The following is a 15,967-nucleotide window of genomic DNA, read 5'->3' as shown; positions in this document are numbered from 1 at the left end:
TAGGGACGGGCAGGATCCTTGACAACAGTCACCGGACATGACGCACTGGTTATCACATGATTTGTCACGCTCCCCATTATAATCCTTCAAAATCATCCAAAAAGAATAAATAAATCAAGTTTTCAAGATCCCCAAGAACAATTTTTAAACAAACCTTAATTATAATTACCCGTGGAACGTACCAAGTCCACGACTACCCATATCAAAGAATCAAGTGACATATCTTTTCCCTTGCCTGATATGGTAGTTTGTTTATTTCCCTTGCCTGACATATCAAACCTTAATTATAAATCTCTGTAACTATGGCCGCCTTATTATCTTTCTGTATAGAGGTAGTATCAAGATTCAAGCTTATTTTTGGGACAAATCAAACACTAGGATGGTAGGTTTAACGCCTGATATGGTAGTTTGTTTATGGGATTCAAATTTCTATAGTCCTACTTGAGAGGGCATGGAGTATCAAGAGTATGTGTCTACTCTTGCTCTTGTATTTTTTTTTTTTTCGTTTTTTTGGTGTTCTACTCCTATGTCTATTTCCATTTTTTGTTTTGGTTGTATTCATTGGGTTAAAATATCCCTTAAGTACCTTATTTTCAATGAATTCTCCTTTTGACGAATCAAAAAAAAGATGTGACTAAGATTGAAATAAAGAATTAACAGCTATTGAGATAGCTGTTTACTCAAACATAGGTTCTGCATTATATGCCGAGAATGAGTTGTTTGAGTCCAAAGCGTTAAAAGCCACCGGTTTTTAACGCAACACAAAACCTGTCATACTCACAAAAAGGAATTATACTCCCTCCGTCCTAGTTTAGATATCAAATTGGAATTTTTTTTTGTCCTAGAATACTTGCTATACTTCATATTTTTCCACTTTTTATCCCGATTTTCCCCTAAATTGGAATCATGCCATAACATGGAGAATTGTGTATTTCAATTTTCAAGACACTTTTAAATACTTTTCTCTATATATTTCCTCTAACTTGAATTTTTCCAATTAAACAACAAAAACCTAGACATCTAAAAACTGGGAACATTAAAGACTAACTAGGGTAATTGTGGGAAAAAAACTATTCTCTTTGTGTTTCTTAATCTTTGTGCAAAATACTATTTTGGTTTCTAAATTAGGACGGAGGGAGTATGTGAATAAAGACATGTTATAGAATGTTGTCCCCAGTTATCAGGGCTGCATTATCTTTAAAATCCTTCGCTCTACAGCCGTTAGATTTTATAAGAAGTGAACCCTAATCTAAAAGGGAATCTCTGAACCTTATATAAGTAGTATAGTCTTCTTTTCCTCAACCTTTTATTTTCGCCTGCGTCTTCTGATCAAACCCTAACCCAAGAACACAAACAACAGAAACCTCTTCCTTCATCTAAGCAGCAACAAAAAAATCATGGCAGAAGATGTGTCAATAAATCAATCATCAACAACAAAAATATCTTCACATTATGATTTTTCCTCTAAGTAATCTTATTAATTCCACTAACCCTGGTAATATTTCAGTAGCTTTGCTTTCTTTGTCTTGTGTTTCTTATGTCCTTCATAATACATAGGTTCCTTTAGAGAATGAAAAACTGGAAACAAAGTGAAGAAGTTTTTATGTAGTCAAATCCTGATTGTATTTCTTCTTAATCATTTCTTGTGATTTACACCAAATTTTTTGTTTGTTTTCCGTATACAATTATGAATTCCAACGTGTTTTCAATTGATAATTGTGTATCCTAGATTAGCATGAAGTGTATTCGATGTTTGACCCAGAAATTAGGATCTTTGTGTTGGAAATTTTGGGTTTAACAAGAGGATGAAAACAGAAACAGAAAATGGTGTACCCCTGACTTCAAGGCTCTTTCGATTCTTTTAGACAATAATCCGACCTTTCCCAATAAATTTGGCGAGTACAAACGGTCTCTCGAATTATGCCTTCGGGATTCAATGAATCCCTAACACCGTAATCGAATTCAAGGATTGTACTTCCTTGACCCGACCAAGAATCACACTGTATAAGGTTCTGATGATGCTTTTTAGAGAAGAAGAAAACAGAGAGAATAAGAAATCCTTAATAACTCTAACTTTTATCACAAGGTGTCTCGCAGAAATACCTTTGAGAGTTACCTATATGAGTATGAAAATCAGGCCGTTTCCTAAGAGAAGAAGACCGTTCTCTAAAGAAGACTCATGAATCCAGGATTCAAGCACATGGACATTAATGTGCGAGCTACAGAACACACTGTTCTCAGAAATCAATATGTGTTGAAATTCCGGTTTTATCATTAGGGTACTTGGTTCAAGACTAGTTTCACCACTGAACCTCGATAAGGCTTTGAATTTCTTACACTAAGTGAAGGTTCAAATCCAAAAGATACCTATCATTTATGTATTGGTTTCAACGATGATGCTTATTTCCAAAACTAAGCGTGAACTACGTTGGCTTGATCCCACTCGGGTACGTAGGCAGTCACTTTAGTGATGCAGCCACTCTGATTTAATTTTTTTTTTTTTTGTGTTTTTGTGTTTTTCTCATTTTTTGAAAATAGGGGGAGAATGTTGGATATTTTCAAGGTTTGCCACTACACAGAGTTATACGGTCTTGTCAAATCTAGAAGTTTCCATTCAAAATTGAACAGACGCGTCTCTTCTCATAAGCCACCATTAATGGCTTTTGGAAGCGTCTGTTTGTGATGAAACGACACTACCAACAGGGATGAATATCACTATAAGTAGCGAAGATGTTCTCCCATTCCAACACATCAAAAACAATATGTTTTCTTCTTCTCTAAAAAGCATCATCAGAACCTTATACAGTGTGATTCTTGGTCGGGTCAAGGAAGTACAATCCTTGAATTCGATTACGGTGTTAGGGCTTCATTGAATCCTGAAGGCATAATTCGAGAGACCGCTTGTACTCGCCAAATTTATTGGGAAAGGTCGAATTATTGTCTAAAAGAATCGAAAGAGCCTTGAAGTCAGGGGTACACCATTTTCTGTTTCTGTTTTCATCCTCTTGTTGAACCCAAAATTTCCAACAGTTTTAGACAATAAGTTTCTGACAATGGAGGGTGAATCTTCAAATTCGAATGTAACTGATCAATCTCTGCAAGTGATGAACCAAACCCTAACTCGATTGGAACGTTTTGATGGTGATAATTTTACTCATTGGCAAGAGACTGTGAAATTTTTCCTAATCACCATCAAGTTGTGGTACATACTTGAAGACGGTTTGGATGAAATTCCTGCACCATCAGACAAAGACACTGATGATTTGAAGGCCAGAAGAAAGAAGCGTCAGGAAGATGATTTTATGTGTCGTGGTCATATCTTGAACGCCCTTGGAACTAGTGTTTACAATGCCCATCGAAGTATTTCGTCTGCAAAGGAATTATGGACTACGCTTGAAAACAAATACAAGATTTCTGAAGCAAGCAACAAGAAATTCCTGATTTGCAACTTCATGGATTTTAAAATGGTTGACATTAAGTCAATTATTTCCCAGGTCAGTGAACTTTTAGTCATTGTTAATCATCTTAAGGATGCTGGAATTGAACTTGTTTCTGCCTTTATTGTCGGAGTCATTATTTCTCGTCTTCCTCCTTCTTGGAATGGATATAAGAAGAAACTTAAGCATGCCGAGACTCTCGTAAACTATAAACTCTCGTATAGAAGAGGACTCTCGTAAACGAGAAATTAAGGATAGTCAGCAAAATGAGGATCATTCTAAGGTTAAAAGTGTAGATTTTTCTAAGACACCAAATGCTTTGAAACCTAATAATAATACTCAGTTTAAGAAGCAACATCCCAACAAGAAGAGTAAGAAGAAGGGTCCTTGCTTCTTCTGTGATAAACCCGGCCATATTGCTCGTGACTGTCGTCTCAAAAAGAAACAACAAGGACAGAAAAAAGAGGAAAATATGGTCGATGACAAACTTGTTATTGTAGTGCAAGCCTCCAACGCCGTTTCTAACAATGAGAGTGGATGGAGGTACGACAATGGTTCAACTGTCCATATCTGTAAAGACAACATCTTTACAAGACATATGAATCGGTTACTGGCGAAGGAAGCGAAGTTGTCTCTGCAAACAACTTACACAGCAAAGTGATTGGAAAAGGCACTATTGATCTCTCCTTTACTTCGGGAAAGACTGTTACTCTTACTAATGTATTACATGTCCCTGACATTGTGAAAAACCTTGTTTATGGAGACCTCGTTATGAAGGCCGGATTCAAGACGACTTATGAGTCTAATAAGTTTGTACTGTCCAAAAATGGTGTATTTGTTGGACAAGGATATGCTTATAATAGGATGATTAAGCTTAATTTAATAAATAATGGTTCTGCTTATACTATTGACTCCGTTGATCTATGGCATGGTAGATTAGGACATGTGAATTATGGTTCCCTTAAAAACATGAGAAAATTAGGATTAATTTCTGATTGCAATTTTGATAATATCTCTAAGTGTGAAATATGTGTGCAAGCAAAAATACATAGAATTTCCTTTAAGTCTGTAGTTAGAAATTCTTCCTTGCTTGAATTAGTACATAGTGATGTTGGTGATTTAAAAAATCATGTGACTCGTGGTGGAAAAAAATACTATGTTACTTTTATTGATGATTGCACTAGATATGCTTATACTTACTTGATGAAATCTAAGGATGAAGTCTTTGATATGTTCAAAATATACAAAGCAGAAGTAGAGACACAATTAGGACAGAAAATTAAAATTTTACATTCTGATCGTGGTGGTGTATATTTTCCTAATGAATTTAAATTGTTTTGTCAAGATCATGGTTTAATTCATTAATTTACTGCACCTTATACACCTCAACAAAATGGTATTGCGGAAAGGAAAAATAGATTGTTGGTTGAGATGGTTAATGCTATGCTTATTAGTTCTAATTTGCCTAATTCCTTGTGGGGTGAAGCTATGTTATCTGCATGCTATATTTGAATAGAATTCCTTTGAAAAAGAAGAATGTTTCTCCCTATGAATTGTGGTTTAATAGGAAACCAAATTTGAGAAGACTTAAAGTTTGGGGTTGCTTAGCATATGTTAGGAAGCCTGATCCTAAAATACCTAAGTTAGGAAATAGGGCGCAAAAATGTGCTTTTGTAGGTTATTCACTTAACAATATTACTTACAGATTTTTAATCCTTGACACTTTTGAGATTATAGAATCTGTAGATGTGCAATTTTTTGAGAACTTGAATAGGAATAGTTCCCAAATGCAACCCATAGAAAACTCATTGTTACCTAGTCTAGAATATATAGAGACTAATAACAATGATGAACATTCTGCTCCTAACATAGAAGATATTTCTGAAAGTATAGAAGATATTTCTGAAAGTATAGAAGATATCGAACCTAGACACTAGTCCAGAAAGGGCTGTTAATCACGCTTTTAAATCACAGATTAATTACGTGAATAAGATAATACAAACAAATTCCGTCATATAATGTGAAAAATAGTGGGACCCATCATTTAACATAAAAAAACCGTTATTCTCAAACGTGATAATTTACTAGGTGTGTGATTTAACGATGAACCACTGAATAACAGAATAAATCCTTCAAATATTTTATACGCCCATCACTAATTTTCCATTGGGTGCGCAAAGTAACTAGCCACCTATAATGCCATGTTTATGTAAATCTGAACATGGCTAAGCACCGACCCACCGATCACTGCACCATATTAACCGTATATCTGTAACCCGGCTATTGTTTTTCCATAACCCCCACAAGTATGAGTTGATTTAGGTTGAAAATTTAACTCAAAATCGAGCTCCAAAATTCCCCCCTCGTTTTCTATCTACCGCTCCCAAATTTTCACCAAATTTTTTCGCTCCCTCTTACTTTTCGCTCCAAATCACTTAAAGTTTTCGAATCTTAATTCCCCTTGAATCTGTTCTATAACAAAGGCCTCCAACAGAGAATGATTTTTACTCTCTCTGATGAGTAGGGGTTCCTTCTGCATCTCTCTCAGATTCTTCCTCTCCTATCTATTCACAGCTACTCGCATCTTCTCTTTCTGCTAGAGATTGTTTATTTGCCAAGGTGATTTCATGAAACCTTTAATTTTATTTCGATCTCTTAAGGTTTATTTATATTAGGGTTTGTTATTTGAAAAATGGTTATTTTTTTTTATATTTGTCAATAGATTAGAGCTAATCGGTTTATAGTTGGGTGTTGAGAAAAGGGTTATCTTCTTCTTCAGATCTAAAATCAGTTGTATGAAGAAACCAGGATATAAAACTCGTTCGTTTTGCTTTTGTTATTCTTATGTTGTTGTTGTGTGCTTGGGAATTTTTTTGGCTTAGTTATTCCATTTAAAGAGGTTTCTTCTTTTTTCATCATTTTATTTTGAAGATTTTAATTTCTTGTTTGTTATTGACAGATTGTTGATAAGAACTTCATTTTGTTTCTTTGTTTTTTTGAACTGGTGATAGGTTTCTTGGATTGAGTTTGCTGGTTTTCAGAACTGGTGATAGGTTTCTTAGTTTGCTAGTAAGGGGTGATATCTCTGTCATATGTTCATTCAGATGTACATTGTTGTTGTTTTGTAATTTTTTTGCGTTGATCCTCATGTTATCTATCAGAGGTTTCTTATTCGTCTTGTCTATTGTTGTATTGCAGATGGAAACAATTGCAATATCTAACAGTACGCCTAACTATATTAACTTATCAGACAACCAACACTTGGGTAAACGTTGTTTCTATCCGTAGTTTAGTTGGCTTACCTTAATGGCTATATTATAATGTGAAAACTTGCTAGCCACAAATTATATTAAGGGAGTGTAGGAGTACACGTTTTGCAACTTAATTAAGAGAAGGATGAAGTTGGCAAATTATGTCGTTACTTATTCAGTTGTTGGATTATTACACTTAAGACTGAAGTTTCATGATCAAGTCTCCCTCCATTATATGGCGGAAGCATATAACAAATAATTACTGCCTCAATCTTGTTTGTCGTTTCCCATTTTTGGAAGAATCTTCCACATGATGCGTACAAACTTCTTGCAGTGCCCTCTGAAATTGGTGGAGTTCTTGTAATTAGTGCAAATTCCATACACTATCACAGTCAAATAAGTTGTTACCTGGTTTGCTGGAGTTCATTGATTGTTTTGTTAGTGGCTGCAAGAAGTTTTACTTTGCCAGACCTACATGTATTTGTACATGTCAGATCAATATGTAATTGTTTTACATTTTTTTTTCCTGCTTGTAGTTGACGTCTTGTGCCATTGCCTTGAACCATTTTGTTGTTCCTGCTGATATAAGGTTTTCTTCCATTTCTTATGAAGGATTATGATCTACTTAGTGTTTTGTATTTCAGAAAGTGGCTATTTGCATGCTAAGATGATTAGCATTTATTAGAATGGAAGTGAAAGAGCTGTAGTATTCTTCTTTTAGCTTGGCCTCAATAATCGCATGATTAATATCCCACAATGTATCTTTAACATGCTGAGTGCACTTTCGTGAGTAAATTAAGAGATTGTTTCGAGCCTACTAACTGGAGATCCTATAATTGTTTCGTTTCAGTCAATAATTGCCTTGATCAAGTTTTTGTGTGGAGCTTGATGCAACCAACACGACATGGTTATTGCCTGAGGTGGCCATGTTTTCGATCAAAACAGGAGAACTACTATTGCTCACATTGGTTTCCGTTGGACGGTATGTTTCTGTGGAGTTGTTCATAGATTACCTTAAATCAAAAGTCACTATGAACTGAAGTATGGGCACGAATTGTCTGTTAAGGATTATGCATGTTCCCCTGGCAACACCTTCAACTTTCAATATTTAAATAAATATTTGTGCTCGCATATTAATGTGGCATGCATGTATATGTAGAGTTGTGGTTAATGAGCGTGTTTGTATTTTCCTTGTTCAGGATTCTGCAAAGGCTGGAACTTTCAAAATTTTGAGCTTCAGTTTTGACTCCGGTTGGCTGCATCTTTAACTATTTTTCTTTTTTCTCATATCGACGACTTTCTGCTATTCTCCATTTCTCCTCTACAGCAATAGTATCTGACTAACCAATTTATTTGTTGATTCTACAGGGTATTGCAACAATTGGCAGCTCGTTCTTCTTCCTAGGTTGTCGTTTGGGAGATCGTATGCTTGTCCAATATACATCTGGTGTGGGAACTGCAGCTTTGACTTCTGATCATGTGAAGGAAGAGGTTAGCATTAGAATTCTGTAGCATTTCTTGCTACTTCATTTTTTTAGAGAGCTGTAGATTTTAGTTGGAAAACTCTGTAGATTGAAAGTATTATTTGCACTCTAGTGATGTACGTTTTGCTCTTTTTAGCAGTATACCAGTTATGCTGAAGTTTCTTTGTCCACAGCTGCAACGTTCGTATTTGATGCATTTATTATATACTATATCTCTACTATCAAAATGGACTGCCACCACCATCATTTCAGGATAGCTAGTTCGTTTAAAGAGCATCGTACAACTTACGGGGGTCTCAAGGGTGTCCATTCCTAAGGGATTACGGCATGTCCTGATGCATATATATTATATAACTTTCATTTACCTTTTTTTTCGGAACCATACTATTTTCCGATCTACTTATCATACTGTTGATTCCTTTGATATTCTTAACCTCGAAGCACAATTATAATCACCATTTTAGTCTCCTTGTTTTCTCATGCTGTAAGACATTGATTTCCTGGTGCTTCTTATAAATACTGAAATTTGAAATTCTAATCTTTGAAATGTTGTCGCTGCAAATTTCTTCTATTAACTTAGCTCTTGTGTATCGTGTATGTTGTGCTTTATCTTAAGCTATATCTTTCCTTGTTTTTTCTCTTCCAGGATTATATTGAGAAAACATGGGAGAGACAGTTTTATCATGAAGACACGCACTACAGCACATAAGTGATGATAATGGCGAAAGACTTGGCAGAATTTATGTTCATAAGCGATGAAGTTGCTGGAAGATAAGAACGAGGCAGAAAAGCGAAGCCTTAAAGCAAAGTTGGATGCGAAAAGACAAGAACTAGCACTGGAGATTGCGTGATTCAAGAAATTATAGATGCAAGTGCCATGTTGTGCGATAGAGGTGATGTACATGGAGATGTTTCAAGAGGTGAGATGATTAAGTGGCCAAAAGCTTATGTAACTCTTGTAGAAGAGTGACCAAATCCGTGTTGGTGAAGTGATGGTAGATTGAATTCAGTTTTAGCTAGAATTTATCTTGCAATTTGCATTCGGAGATTTGATTTCTAGAATGTTATTTAAGGTAATTAATATAAATTTAATGTCAAGCTGTTTCAAATTCAGTTGATATCAGAATTTTGTTATATGTCTCTAGATTTAGTTGAACCAAAGTCAGTTTTAGATCAAATCCAAATCTGAATGATTTCAGATCCACAAGGTCTGAATACCAAAATCTGAATTAGCCGTTATTGTATTTAACAACCAATAACGGTGGTACTTAGCGCATCTCTTATGGCGGACATCACCAGTCATTGTATTTAACATATGAATACCGTGATTCTAAATAACATATTCTGTTTTAAAGTCCCATTTTTTATTCTTCATACTTAGTAACGTTCTTTATTTGTCATTTATAAAGAGTCACACCAAATAAATAACGGTTCGAATAACAGATGAAAACCGTGATAAATCATGTTTTATAACAAACTTTGTTCGTCATTTATAGCCCTTTTTGGACTAGTGAGAAGAAGTAAGAGAGCAAGGAAAGCGAAAAGCTTTGGTCCAGAATGGGTACAATATCTTGTAGAAGGTAGTAAAAATGAAATTCTTAGTATGACTAGATATGTAATGCATGTTGATGATGACCCTAAAACGTATGCTGAGGCAATGAGTTCCAGAGATGCTATTTTATGGAAAGAGTCTATCAATGATGAAAAGCATTCAGTTTTGTCTAATGGTACTTGGATATATTTTGATTTACCTCCTGGCATAAAGCCTATAGGATGTAAATGGGTATTCAAGAGAAAAATGAATGCAGACGGTTCCATTGATAAGTTCAAAGCCAGACTAGTTTCTAAGGGTTATAAACAACGACATGGAATTGACTATTTTGATACATATGCTCCTGTTGCTCGAATCTCATCTATTCGTTGTTTAATTGCACTTGCCTCTACACAGAAGTTAATTATACATCAAATGGATGTCAAAACCGCATTTCTAAATGGTGATTTAGAATAAGAGATATATGTGGAACAACCCGAAGGTTTCATATTGCCAGGCCAAGAAAAGAAGGTTTGCAAGTTGGTAAAATCTCTTTATGGCTTGAAGCAAGCTCCCATGCAATGGCATGAGAAGTTTGACAAAGTAGCTTTGTCACATGGTTTTGTTGTAAATGATGCTGATAAATGTATCTATAGTAAGCATGATAGTTCTGGATGTGTGATTCTCTGTTTGTACGTTGATGATATGCTTATTTTTGGATCTGACATATCTCGTGTGGAAGAAACAAAGAAGTTTCTTAACTCTAACTTTGATATGAAGGACTTAGGGGAGGCTGATGTGATCTTGGGAATCAAAATCCTAAGAAAGGGAGATGAGTTGGTTTTAACCCAATCTCATTACATTGAGAAATTTCTCAAGAAGTATGGCCATTTTGATGACAAACCAGCCCCTACTCCTTTAGAACCTACTATAAAGTTAATGAAGAACACTGGGCGTACTCATGCACCACTTGAGTATTCTAGTATTGTTGGAAGTCTTATGTATGCTATGCATTGCACCAGACCGGACATATATCATGCCGTGGGATTGTTATGTCGTTTCTCAAGTAACCCAGGAGTTGAACACTGGAAAGCAGTTTCAAGAGTTTTGGATTACTTGAAAGGAACCATTGACTATGGGTTGCATTATAACGGCTATCCCGCTGTATTAGAAGGATACAGTGATGCTACCTGGAACAATGTAGAATCCAAATCCAAGTCGACTGGTGGATGGATATTTACATTAGGATGTGCTGCTGTGCCTTGGAGTTCCAAGAAGCAAACCTGTATTTCTGAGTCAACAATGTTGTCAGAATTGATAGCGTTAACCGATGCATGTAAGGAGGCGGAATGGCTTAGAAACTTACTTGTTGAATCCCATTTTGGAAGAAGCCATGTCCAGCGGTCTTGATTAATTGTGATAATCAAGCAACTATTTAGAATGTCTCTAACAAGACTTATAATGGAAAGTCAAGACATGCAAGTCTTAGACATCAAATGGTAAGACAATTACTCAAAAGAGGAGTAGTTGCAGTAAACTATATTGAAACAATTAAGAACTTGGCAGACCCATTTAAAAAGTCTACCAAAGGCAGTGGTTTCAATAAAGTGTAATGAAATGGGACTAAGGTCTGTGAATGAAGTTTGATCGCCCATAGAAGAAACCCAACCTATGTTTTGGAAAGGATAAACAAGGTTCAATGTGGTACCAACAAGTTATGAAGGTGATTATGGAGCACTAATACAAAACTTCCCATTTCTAATTAGTGCTGGTTTTCTGCAAGAAAACAGGATGGATGAAAATCCTTAATAAGTCTAACTTTTATCACAAGGTGTCTCGCAGGAATACCTTCGAGACTTACCTATATGAGTTGGAAATCAGGTTGTTTCCTTAGAGAAGAAGACCGTTCTCAAAAGAAGACTCATGAATCCAGGATTTAAGCACATGGCCATTAATGTGCGAGCTACAGAACACACTATTCTCAGAAATCAATATGTGTTGAAATTCCATTTTTATCATTAGGGGTACTTGGTTCAAGACTAGTTTCACCACTGAACCTCGATAAGGCTTTGAATTTCTTACACTAAGTGAAGGTTCAAATCCAAAAGATACCTATCATTTATGTATTGGTTTCAACGATGATGCTTATTTCCCAAACTAAGCGTGAACTACGTTGGCTTGATCCCACTCGGGTACGTAGGCAGTCACTTTAGTGATGCAGCCACTCTGATTTTTTTATTTTTTTTTTTACTTTGTGTTTTTCTCATTTTTTGGATATTTTCAAGGTTTGCCACTACGCAGAGTTATACGGTGTTGTAAAACCTAGAAGTTTCCATTCAAAATTGAACATACGCGTCTCTTCTCATAAGCCACCATTAATGGATTTTGGAAGCGTCTGTTGCTGATGAAACGACACTACCAATAGGCATGAATATCACTATAAGTAGCGAAGATGTTCTCCCATTCCAACACATCAAAAACAATCTGTTTTCTTCTTCTCTAAAAAGCATCATCAGAACCTTATACAGTGTGATTCTTGGTCGGGTCAAGGAAGTACAATCCTTGAATTCGATTACGGTGTTAGGGCTTCATTGAATCCTGAAGGCATAATTCGAGAGACCGTTTGTACTCGCCAAATTTATTGGGAAAGGTCGAATTATTGTCTAAAAGAATCGAAAGAGCCTTGAAGTCAGGGGTACACCATTTTAAGTTTCTATTTTCATCCTCTTGTTTAATCCGAAATTTCCAACACTTTGTTGTACCTATGTGCAATGATGTGAGTGTCAACGCTTGAAATTTACCACTAGTACTATTTGGATATGCAGAGAGGTATTTTTTTTTTCTTTTAATCTTAGTCCATTTAGTTGAGTGTCAATGAGAAATTATTTGTACAAAGTTTTCAATGAGCAAAAACATCCTCCGATTGGAGCAATAATGGATTTCCCAACCTTTTTTCCTATCGAAAAATAAAGTTGATTATAACCGATTTACAACAGCAGCGAATGCCGAGACTCTGACTATGCCGCAAGAGAAAGCAAAAAGGAGTTCAGGACTAACGATAAGCCAAGGATTGATTTTCCACATCTCCTCCCACATGGTCCATGACATTATGCGACAACTACAAAAATTGACAATGTTTAGCAAGTTGGTGACTGGAACAAACAATTTGTTGGCAGCTACAAAGGCCATGTTAGTTTGATGAAGGATCAAAGATGGTATATGTTGTTAAACTCCTCCACGCCGTCTATCAACACAGTAATGTAACCGTAAACAATTTATCAGTAATGTAACCGTAAAAAAGATCCATTGGTACTTTAAATTACATTTGTAAAAAAAAGATCCATTTGTAATTGAAGGGAATAAAAAAGATCCACGCATAATTGTATTTCTTAATCATTTGTTGTGATCTATTAGTACTTTAAATTTCTATGTATAAATTTAAATAGAAAATAAAAACCGAACTGTTCTTTTTTAAATTTACTACCAAGTTCTTGAATTTTCACTGTCTTAATCTATTCTGAATTCATTCTTTGGATTCTTAATGAATCTTGCTATATAATCGTGCATTTCTCTTTGAAACTGATCAGCCAGAATGTCTGACAATGAAGAAGAACCAATAATTCAGAACAAAATAAACATCATGGTGTCAGAGAAGCCAAACTTGATGAAAAGTTTTGGGTAATTAAGAAAATCCTGCTTTAAATTTGTGTTTTCGAATTAAATTTTGAAGCTGGGTTTAATTTTTGGTTGTTTTTTGAGCAGGCATCAGCATGGTTGAAAGCATAAGGACTTTATGAAGATTCATCACACGACCAGTTCGTAAAGCAATATGCCTAGCAGGTAAATCTACACTTACACTACTGAAAATTAGTAAGCATCACATGAGAATGGTACAACTGCTTATTGGCTTACTGTCGATGCATGAGTTTAATGTGATAATAAGGGGATGTAAAACTCGTTATTTAGAACCGTTCATGTGCATTATTTCTGCAATAAAGGAAGTCGAGAACGTGCTCATGGTCACCCTTAAAAATGTCATCGGAACTCTAGATTTTCGTGTCAAGTACCTGAGAAATCTAGGATTTCATGATAATCAAGATATAGAGAATTGTAAGTAAAGAAGATGAAGAAAAATACTCTTTATTACAGACTGAAAAGAATACTTTGAAAGACACAATCCAGACATATTTATTACAAAGGTTTTAATGTGTCTGAATTAGACATATCACTCGGACAGAAAACTATTCTGACTCAAAGCTAACCGACTCGAAGAACTAAGTCAAGTCAAAAGAATTTGACTTGATTTAACTTCCTATTAGCCCCCTCAAACTGATAATGAGAAAGAATCAGTTTGAAAAACAACAACAATGTTTAAGGAACAAGAAAAGATACATTTTTAGGAACAGTCATACAACAATTTGCATCAGTAAAACCATTATCTGCTGAAGTATTAGAACCACTAACTCCTGAAGAAGTAGAAGTACCCTGACCAGTAGTGGTAGAATCAAGCTGTAAAGAAATAGAATGATCCAGTGTGAGTTCATTATCTTAATTCCGTTCAGCATTCATTCTTTGGTTCAGTACTATTCATATTTCTCCGAGGCAGATCGAATGTTCTGTACTTGTTCTTAGTTGTATAATTGTTTATGTGATATAGGAAATTTGATTCAGTCTTATTTGCATTTCCTAGAGGCTAGAGACAATGAAGAATTCTCATCTGACAATGAAGAGAAACCGAAAATGCAAGAACATGAAGAACATCGTGGTGCTTCGATTTCGTCAGATAATTGGGAGTATGTGGTTGGAGAAGCCAAACTTTATGAAGAGTTTTGGGTAAAGTTACAGTAATTTGAAATTCTGCTTTGAATTTGTTTTTTCGAATTAGATTTTGAAGGTGGGTTTAATTTGGGTTGTTTTTTGTGTAGGCATCAGCATGTTTAAAAGAAGGAGGACTTTATGAAGATCCATCACACGACCAGTGCGTAAAGCAAGAGGCCGAGCAGGTAAAACTACACTTAAACTACTGAAACATCACATGAAGATGGTACAACTGCTTATTGGCTAACTGTGGAGGAAGGAGTTTAGGTGATGTACGACGCGTATTTAGAACCATTCATGTGCTTAAGGCCATGCTTTAAAATGTCATTGGATCTCTATATTTTCATGTCAAGTATCTGTTACAGGGGAGACCTACCCTGAGGTGCATTATTCGTACTTGGATAATTTTCTAATTTAAGCTAGAAATTTGATGCTGTGAATCACCTAAGATTCAAATCCCTTGATTGCCCAGAAACTTCGGAAGCCAGAGGGTTTGTTTAGCACCTTCAAAAAAAGAGGAGCGCAGAAGATGGTAAGACTACTATTCATCCCTCCGCCCTTTGACTTCTTAAGACTCAAGTAACTGTAACCTAAATTGCACGTCGGTGTTGGAAGCAGCATGCTGAAGTGCAATTGAAACTGAAAAAGAAGATGGTAAGACTACTATTCATCCCTCCGCCCTTTGACTGCTTAAGAGTCAAGTTTTCTTCCAGTCATCGAAATTGCACGCTTAGCTGCGAGGAGGAAAACTAATGCAACTGATTATCTTGAATTTGATATAACAGGAGGTATAAAGCAGGTATTCTTGATGTCCGTCGGGATAACAAACCAGCACTGGCACTGTACAGGAAGATGGGATTTGAGTTAATAATACTTTGATCTGTTTTTTATTCAGTTTCTGATGGTTAGTTACTGTTGATCAATCACAATCAGCTGGTCCTGACATGAAAAGTTCTCCTTTCGGATACTTGCAGAGGCGACTCCTGAACGTATACAACATAAATCTGTAGTTAGATTTTACTCAATTTTTAAAACTAACAAGGGTTTTGTCCAAATTCTGAAGTTCTGACAATAGTATCCAGTGAGAGCTAGCATAAGAAAAACAGTACGCACCGTACCATTCATTGTAAGGACAGAACCTTAACTCAGGAATAAAATTTGGTAGCGACGAAACATATTCTTTGATACCATGTATAGAAACACATATTTTCTCCTCTCCGAGGGTAAATAGAAAGCACAAGTGCAGAACTGTAGCGTATAAAATTTCTAAGGTGAACTTCATCTTCAGTTGTCTGAATCATTTGAGCAATGTTGCGATGTTAAGCTATGTTGTGGTGCATGAATTACTGGTGCGGGCATGATCAACTCAATGAAAGGTAATGACTCTGGAACCTAGATTCGTGCTCGTTTTGTACATCACTACAGCATAGTTTATCAAGAGATGGA

At 35.7% G+C, this 15,967-nt stretch overlaps 1 long non-coding RNA gene across 10 annotated transcripts; it reads left to right on the top strand.

Moving 5' to 3' along the window:
• The first annotated feature begins 5,758 nt into the window (after positions 1 to 5,758).
• Positions 5,759 to 9,240, top strand: LOC113300369. 10 transcript variants are annotated; one of them, XR_003335767.1, is made up of 8 exons: positions 5,759 to 6,056; positions 6,449 to 6,513; positions 6,636 to 6,702; positions 7,225 to 7,277; positions 7,539 to 7,670; positions 7,888 to 7,939; positions 8,057 to 8,179; positions 8,819 to 9,233. It is a non-coding gene; the product is annotated as an uncharacterized LOC113300369 (long non-coding RNA). The 10 variants fall into 10 exon arrangements; XR_003335763.1 differs by having other exon boundaries at positions 6,449 to 6,506; positions 8,819 to 9,232; XR_003335765.1 differs by having other exon boundaries at positions 6,636 to 7,277; positions 8,819 to 9,239.
• The last annotated feature ends 6,727 nt before the right edge of the window (positions 9,241 to 15,967 follow it).

This window comes from Papaver somniferum, chromosome 7, assembly GCF_003573695.1.
Source record: "Papaver somniferum cultivar HN1 chromosome 7, ASM357369v1, whole genome shotgun sequence".
NCBI classification, from domain to species: Eukaryota; Viridiplantae; Streptophyta; class Magnoliopsida; order Ranunculales; family Papaveraceae; genus Papaver; species Papaver somniferum.
This window is presented reverse-complemented; position numbering and strand designations above follow the sequence as displayed.